The sequence below is a fragment of the Buteo buteo genome, chromosome 1 (assembly GCF_964188355.1).
Source record: "Buteo buteo chromosome 1, bButBut1.hap1.1, whole genome shotgun sequence".
In the NCBI taxonomy this organism is placed as follows: Eukaryota; Metazoa; Chordata; class Aves; order Accipitriformes; family Accipitridae; genus Buteo; species Buteo buteo.
Window position 1 is genome coordinate 60785486 of NC_134171.1, and position 8923 is coordinate 60794408.

The following is an 8923-nucleotide window of genomic DNA, read 5'->3' on the forward strand; positions in this document are numbered from 1 at the left end:
GCGGGGCGGGGCGAGGGCGCGCGGGTGAAGTGGTCCCGCTTTGAGGAGGAGGCCTCGGCCTCCGCCTCCATTTTTGTCTGTTGGCGGCGTAGGTGGTTGGTGTCCGGTGTTACTGCGCGGCGGGCTCGTTGTAGACCGCGGCCCTGAGAGCTGCAGGGATGGAAGGAGGTTTCTGCCCTCTCAAAGCGAGGGAAGCTGAGGGGAAGGCCGCATCTCTCGTTGTTCCTGCACTGTTGTGACAGCTCTGTGAGGTGTTGGAGCTTTGCCTTGGGTCTTGAGTGGGGTAAAGTAACCATGGCCTTCGCCAGTGTTAGGTATTGCTGTTCCCCAGGTTTCCTTTGGCTGTTTTGGTTTTGGGTTTTTTTTCCTCAACCAAAATGGTTTTGGTTTTTTTTTTCTTCTTCCTGGTGATGTTCAGCTTGTTTTGTAATGTATCTGTTCAAATATGGAACAAGTGTACTTTATCAATCCAAATTATACTTAAAGAAATTTGGGCTTAGGGCATGCTGCTTTCCTACCATAACCTAGATGAAAACTTAATCACCTCATCATAGTTACCCTTTCAGGCAGCTCGTGAAGAGGCCTGGCCACTTGAGTGGCCTTCAGTAGTTTATTAGGGCTGTGTGTAACTTGCAATTATCAAGTTAAGAGCTTGTTTTGTCCACTGTGGTATTTTAAATACTGTTAGCTGGCATGCTACTGTTACAAAAGCTCTACCTGCTTCTTTTTTTTTTTTTTTCTTTTTAACTGGTATAGATACGTAGCAAGGTGATTAATGCTGTAGACTAAATGATGATTTTTGTTTTAAGGCTACAGATAATGGCTAGAGTAGCCTGATGGGTGCAGTCAGTCAACTCAATGCCTCGAATTCCTCCCTCCATAACAATGCCGTACCAGGATGCTTCGCTCATGATATTCAGTGTGTGTGCCTGCGCTCACAGAGTGGACAGGTTAGTAAAAATGTCTGGTCAGCACAGTAGTTGCTGGTTAGCTTGAGGAAGCACTTTTCTTTTCCAGTGATGAAGGCTGGACTGCAAAAGGTACTTTATAACTCAGGTTGGTATTGTGCATCTCGCTTCGAAACTGTGAAAGCAAAGCCTGAAAAGAGATAAAAGCATCCCCTGAAGAACTGAAATATTTCTGCAGAGAGATGATAGAAGTTGGAATTATGTGAAGAGGTGAAAATTACAAGGTGATTGTGAAGCTTATAGAAAGAAATAAAGATACCTGTTCTTCAACTTTGTATTGGCTTCTTGATCTGATTGAAGGTTATTATTGCTGTAGTGCTACAACTGATTCAACATTTGCTCATCCTATGAGTCTTTATCCATTCTCTGGAGTTTTATTTTGTTAAATATGCAGGACTTGACACAAGTAGTTTTACTGGCACTTAACCTCTTGATTCTGTAGTCAAAGGCTGAAGCAATTCTTGTGTGTCTTGCATTCCTATCACATCAATTGGGTAAGCTGGTTGTGGAGTGACCTTTCAGCAACGGGCATGCACACGAGAAGTTTATTTAGCATGCGTTAGTTATAAGCAATGCCTGCATTCTCTAATTTTACTAGAAATTACCCTGTGGTGTTACTTTACTGGGTGTTCTGTTACTGATCAAAAAAAAAAAAAATTGTCTATCTGCGTGTAATCCACTAGATGGTGTCATTAACATGAGTTAGATGGAAGGGCACTTAAACGGAGCTGCAGTTTATGTTGGTTTCTGTACTTCTCTTTGAATCTGCAGGTGCACCAAGACAGCTTTGGAGAAGGCTGTGCTTTAAAGCCAAGTGTGGTCTTTTTGGTGGGTTTCATGCCTTTCATGTGGCACAAATTGGTAGCATGAGTCTAGCACCTTTGCTCTAGTATGGTTGGGTTTTTCTGAGGCGGGGGGAAGCCTGCAAGTGAGGATAGCTGCTGATGCTGTTCTTAAGGGTGTAGTGGGTCTAGATAGGCTAAACCATCTCCAGAGGTCCCTTCCAACCTCAAGTATTCTTCTGTTACTGATGGCCTCTTGTTCAAGAATTACAGGGTGAGAGAGACTCCTTAGTGCAGCAAAGCAGCTGGTAGCTGTGGCTTCCCACATAGATTACAGTATAGCAAATCCCAATGGAAAGGAGGGGAGGGGCAGAGGTTGCTAACCTTTGTAGTGGTTTCCTTTTAGTTCTTGCTGTGGCAGAGATTTGATATATACACTTTTATTTTAGGAGACACATAATTGCTTTGCCCAAACCTGTTTTAAAAGGAATGTTGAAGAATTCCCTTGGTGTCTGCAGAATGCCTTTCAGGACCAGGTTACAACAGTTGCTTGAAAGTTCTGCCCTTAAAATGGTCTTTAACATCTTGCTGTTAGCCCATTTGTCCATGGGTTTTGTGCAAGTGACTGCTGATAGGCATTCTCTGAAGACTGCATATTAGAGATAGGCCACTGTTGGGGAGTGACTAGGGTGACTGAGAATAATTGTATCTTGTGTTAGAGACAAGATTTGGCCCTGCATTTATGTCCAGGCCTTCTGCTGTCTGTCAAGAGACTGAGTGGGGATGGTTGCTGACTGCTCAAGAGGTATACTTTTGAAAATTATTTCTTTGTAGGCCTGTTGCAGCCTGTATAACTTGGAACTGTAGAGAACCAAGATGAGGTGGGGATCTCGCTTTTGTAAAATAGGTTAGCTTATCTAAGTGACATTTAAAATGCAAAATCCACTGATTCAGAATTTGTTTTCCATATTGGAGGATGTTGTGGTTTAACCCCAGGCGCTAACTAAGCACCATGCAGCTGCTCACTCACTCCCCCATCATCCAGTGGAATGGGGGAGAGAATTGGGGGGGGGGGGGGACGGGACTAAAACTCGTGGGTTGAGATAAGAACAGTTTAATAGAAGGGAAAGGAAGAAAATAAGGACAATAATAACAATACTAAAATGACAATAATAATAATAAAAGGATTGGAATATACAAAACAAGTGATACACAATGCAATTGCTCACCACTTGCTGACCAATGTCCAGTTAGTTCCTAAGCAGTGATTTCCCCCCCCAGGCCAACTCTCCCCAATTTATATACTGGACATGACGTCCTATGGTATGGAATACCCTGTTGGCCAGTTTGGGTCAGCTGTCCTGGCCGTGTCCTGTGCCAACTTCTTGTGCCCTTCCAGCCTTCTCGCTGGCTGGGCATGAGAACCTGAAGAATCCTTGACTTAGTCTAAACATTACTTGGCAACAACTGAAAACATCAGTGTGTTATCAATGTTCTTCTCATACTGAACCCAAAACATAGCACTATACCAGCTACTAAGAAGAAGATTAACTCTGTCCCAGCTGAAACCAGGACAGAGGATAAGACTTGTTACTGCTCCTGGTCTTCTCAAAAGGCAGGCTTTCATGATGCACGTCAGCAGGGAGCCATTCATGTAGCTGCATCCTGGTATGTAAGTCGCTACTGATACACCTATACATTCGGCTGGTGTTATCATGTGCGTGATTCCCATAAAGTCTAATACCTTTCAGAATGTATGCACAATAACCCTTGTCACCTGCTTACAGTCCTGCAACAGTAAGGTGTAAGTTATAACAAAGATTTCCTCTATCTTGCTGTAATCTGCTTATGCCTAAAAGCCTTTCTAAACTTTCTAAAGCTACCCTGTGATGCCTGAAAGTATTTTGGCTACATCGGCACATGGAAGATGTTTACAGTTTAAAAAAATAATTGTGATTTTTGAAGAAAGCTACAGAGAGTGCTGGCAATCACTTGTTGGTGTAGATAGCCATCAAGTGTTATTTGTATTTGATTTACTTTCTGATTTGCCCTTTAAGCTGCAGGAGGTGCTAGTGCAGCAGTATAACTTCTACGTGCCTTTTGTTCCTGCGCCTAGCGTGCTTCCTGTTTACAAGGTAATTACTGTATTCTGGACTGAGTGTGTGTCAAGGCCAGGTACTTCAGGCTGCTGAGTTTATTGGCTCACGGAGTTACTGCTGTGTAAACAGGAAACTCCCTATAGGTATTACTCAAAAATATATTTTTAATTAGTAAGTTAATAAGATGGAGGAGGGAGAAAAAAAAGGGGGGGGGTGGAACTTAAGTTCTTGGAAGCCAACAAGTTTTTCCACTGTCTCCCAGAAGATACGGGTTTGGCTGCATTTTCCCATCCTTGTTCCTGTTTGGGTTCGCTGCCTGTTTTCTTTCCCTCAGGCTTCTTCCTCCCCCTTCTCCCCTTAGGTAATGTCATTCTCATGCTGATAGCATTAAGGGTGGTATCTATTTGTTTGCACTGGGTTTCAAGGAGGGTGAGGTTTTTCTGAATAAATAAATAAAACCTGAGAAATGCTTTTGGAAGTGCTTTTGGAAGTGTGAGACAGACTGACCCTGGAGAGCCTGAATAGTCACTTGGGTGACAAGCGAGTTAGGACAAAGCTGAGTTTGCTGGGTGGTCTCATTGATTCTGGTTTTGCGGAGAGACCTGAAGAATCTGCATTTCACAATCATTGCTGCAATGTTCCCTTGTTTGAGCACTTCCACTTTACAGAGTAGACTTTTTCCATCCTTTTCAAATCCCCTAAGGTAGGGTTAGGTGATACAGCTGAGGCAGTCAGGGTATTGCTGCTGCAGGATGTGGTGACCCTCTCTTCTATCTGTCCTGTCCCTTGCTTTCAGCTGTGCTGCCCCAGTTCTCATGGTCATCTCTGACCTGATTTAAATTGCTAATCTGAAAGAAAACAGTTTCATTTTTCTTTCCTGGATAACTTTCCAGAACGTGAGTTGAAATGGCTTTTCAAGAGGCAGGATGAACACAGGAAAGGCGACTGACCCCTTTTGGTAGCAGTGAGTAGTGTTCAGAAGCACTCCAGCTGCAACTCGGTACAGCTCTGTGGGGTTTCTAGGTCAGTCCCCGACTGAGTCAGGAGGTGGCAGCATCTTGCGTTTGATGCGTGAACGATTTTATTTTCTTTGCTCCAGGAAAGTGGTCTGCAGTGGTTATGGCTAGAGGCAAGGAAATACAGGGTCCACTCTAGATCACTGGCATGAAAGCGCTGCTTGACCTAGCTAGACCTTGTCTGGAGATGGCAGGATTTGTTCTGGGTGATATTTTAAGTGGTAGATTTTTGCTCCTTGTGCTGTATCCGTTTCCTGGTAAACAGGAGAGGGTGCAAGGTTGAAGTTAAGGTCATCCCTGAGATGTATTTCTCAGATCTGTTTTTGACATTTGCATTTGCTTGGCCTGAGTTCAGCCGGGCATTTACAGAACTATGAGAACTCCTGCCTGAGCCTTATGGAAGCCACGAGGTCCTAACCAGATACTTGAAGTTGAGCATGGCCTTATGCTCCTTGCTGAATTGTGTTACAGTTAGCTCTTTATTGCCCATGAGCCCTATACTAGGAGCTCAGCTTACATGCAATGCTGCACTGGAGGGGTGAGGAATGTACTTGGTATTCTCTACTCACTACCCTCTATCTGCTGTGATTTATAGTTGCTGAAAAGTACAGCTCTCTTCTTAGTTGTCATCTCACTGGAAGTGTATGAACAATTACTGTGTGGTACAAACTGTCTAGCCCAATTAGGCAGGGGTTTAAAGAACAGGCTGGACAAGACTAGGTGTCTACATGGTACTATGATAGACCCTATCATTAGCTAGATAGCCCTACCTTAACTTATCCTGAAATAGATGAATTGCACCGTGATGTGAACCAAGGAATTTTTCTGGTCACAAAAATAGCGTCTAGTGCTCTGTGCACAGTAAGTATTCACACCCATTGGCAGCAGCATAGTTTAAAGCTGTGCATGATGGACAGATAGCTTCCAATAACATAATGAAGAGAACACGTCAGGTTTCCCTGTCTCGTGCCAGCATATTTTTCCTCCATTCTGTCCTGTCTGAGGAAGAAATACGGAGGGTTTTGCTGTCTGATGGTACAGACTTTCAAACAAGAATTGCAAGAGAGGCAGCACCGCATGCTGCTTAGGCACCAGACCATAAAGGTCACCTTTTCCAGCTCTTGCTGTTGGAGCCAAGTACAGCGAGGCCTTCAGCATGGCAGTTCTGAACATCTCCTGCTTAGTTTCTGGCTGCAGAGAGCTGCTCAGGGTTGATTAAAGACTGAATATAATCATTGGGATAGTGTTGCTGGGAAGCCATCTTTAGAGAAAGAAGGAAGCTTGTGTTTGGTGAGTTTGTAGGGGGTTTTCTGTTAATAAGTAGTTCTTTGGGAAACCTAACCAAAGCAAAACCCAGTTACCCATCTGCCTTTAGCAGAGTTTCTGGTGTCTAACAAGGTGTGAGCATAAATGTCTTTCTCGCAGCAGGCGCAGTAGCCTCTTTTCCTACTCTACTCCCCCTCCGCCCCCCCTTCAAGTTCTTAAAATTTCAGAGCCTGTTGAGTTTGTTGGCAGACACTGCCTGCCTTAATGGTCCTTCTTTAAGAAAACAGGTTCAAAGTAGCAGCTTCTCAGAGGTTTAGACTATTAGAAGCAATATCTGAGGGGAATTGAAGGGCAGGAAGCAGCTAAGAAAAAATTCAATCCACCTCATAATTGTTGAAATGTTTGTTTAGCATACATGTCTGTGGGTTTTGGGTAGAGGTTATGAATGTATCCATCTCTTGACCCCAAAAACATGAACCCAGCAGAATGGGACCACATGTTATGTTGTTCATAAAAAAGGGGCAGTATGCAAATAGACATTAGCAATTGCATAAGTAATTACTGTCTCATTCTGCCCATATAAGCATGTGGATAATGGTCGAGACATATATGCATATTCTACTATGGCAGGAAATTCCTTTGCTCCCAATATTGTTCCTTCTGTGCATCTGTAGTCTTTATGGTCAGACTCTTGGTTGTGAATAAATGTCTTGGTTCAAATTACAAAGGCTGTGCTGATTTAAGAAGTGGCTTACTGTATTTGTTTGCGGATGGCTGCAGTGTGCATCACTATCAGTAGATTAGCTGGTAGTAGCCATTTGTGTTTGTGGTGGCTTTTGTTTCTGTGATGGATATAGTTTTTCCTATGATTTGTTCTCATGAAAGTCAGGTTGCCCTGTTCTTAACCTCTCATTCCAGCACCAAAGGAGCTGTTAAGGCTGTGACTCTGTGTGTTGTCATTACAGTGCAGGTCTTGGCTTGTCTCATGCTTTTGTACTCTCCTTGTCTTCCAGGTGAATCACTGCTGTTATCTGGTATCACACCCTATTTTTAAACCACAATGCTTTTCTGTTTCTAGGGCTGGTGGAATACTTGTGCTCCGTAGGATTGGAGTTTAAACTGGCTCATTCTTTGTCCTGTTTCAATTATTTTAAGTTTTGTTTTGTTTTGTTTTCTGTGTGAATTTGCTTTGAATTGTTCAAACAATTTGTTTGAATTGTTTATCAAATGTGTTGCCCTCATTGGATACTTAGAATCATGAGTCAGATAGCAAAACTATGAGATTTCATAGATGAACAGTAGAGCTATAATAGAAGCTGGGGCTGAAAGGATATTGGTGGGTCGTCTGATTCCTCCTCTAGCACAGGCATGATCAACTACAGTTTAAGTGTTCCTGATTGTTTATTTACAGAAGCTTTAGAATATCTGTAACTGAAGCTTGGAAGAACAGGTTGGACAATTATTAAGTGCTCAGAAACCATAAGGGTGGGTATTCTGTTGCCTTTGAGTTTTAGAAGTAGGATTCATACTTAGTGCTTTGCCGCACCATAAATGTTAAAGGAATGAAACTAAATTACCAGGAAGTATCTTACCTACAGTAGACAAGTGGGAAGAGGTGGAATGGTGGAAGGAAAACATTAGACTCTGAATCAGTAATCTGAATCAGTATTGACAGGACTGCGTGTGTTTGAAGCCTTGATCTCATATAGTAGGTTTCAGTATAGCACTGAAAAAGTTGAAGCTCAAAGAAATTGTTCATCCTTCTCAGGAAACTGTCCATGAATTGGATTCAAGAAATGTTTCTTATCGGAGATGGCACTTCTCAGCCTATGCATATGTCCCTCTAGAATGATTCAAACTAATAACACTTTAAATTATGTCCTGAAGGGCTTCTGCACATTTGGAGCCTTTAAGTTTTCCCCAATTATGCATATGCCTCCCCCACCTTCCCCACCAAAAAAACCCCAAACCATTGTAAACGAGAATATGAGGTGGATGACCCCTTCTCCTTGTATGGTGTGTGTTTGTGGTACAATGCTTTGGCTGGATAATGTATGTGAGCTAACTTTAAATGACTAAGTCCTGCTGCTGGAAACCATGATGCCAGTTGTGTCGCAAGGCTTCCCGTGGGACTTGATAAGCTTTGCTGAAAAGCAGTGATTTTTCAGAGGGACAGCACATGTGTCAGAGGTAGCAGGAGAGGTCTTAGGCAACTCCTGTGGCTTCACAGGGTTTGTCCCAGAGAAGAGTTATTGTGGGAGCAGGTAATGAAATGGAATGAAAGAGATTAGAAATGCAGGCAATGGTGGTTCGCTCCAGAAAAGCTTAAGAATTTGACTTGGCCTCTCAGATATTCTTTGGGAGCATCTACTCATCAAACTTCTTCATACAGCTCTGTGTTGATGCATATGAAATATTGCTTATCCTTTTCTTCTCAACCTTGGTTCTTTATCCATCGGTTGTTGGACTAATCTGCTTTTGCAGCTCAGTGCAGCTGTACTGTGAACTGTCTTTTGTTCTGTATCCTTTGTGCTCTTCCTCTGCCACCTGACTTTCTCTGCAAGGCACCAAGTTCTGCTGCAAAGCAAGGCAACTAAGTACAGCTCACCTTCTCTGACCCAGGTGTAGAAATTCTTGCATGCTGAGATGTTTTTTTCAGGCACAGCTTGCTGGGCAATTATTCAGATGAGTCATAGTACATAGGTCTAATTTAATCTGCAGGGTTTTTTTGAGTTTGTCAGCACTGTTGGGTCACAAGCTCCACTTCTCTGCTTGTTTCTGATGTAGGATTT

The 8923-nt window shown here is 43.0% G+C and overlaps 1 long non-coding RNA gene across 2 annotated transcripts; it reads left to right on the plus strand.

Moving 5' to 3' along the window:
• The first annotated feature begins 13 nt into the window (after window positions 1-13).
• LOC142028556 (uncharacterized) lies at window positions 14-1214 on the plus strand. 2 transcript variants are annotated; one of them, XR_012649643.1, is made up of 3 exons: window positions 14-283; window positions 810-950; window positions 1057-1214. It is a non-coding gene; the product is annotated as an uncharacterized LOC142028556 (long non-coding RNA). The 2 variants fall into 2 exon arrangements; XR_012649630.1 differs by having other exon boundaries at window positions 14-251.
• Window positions 1215-8923: the final 7709 nt, after the last annotated feature.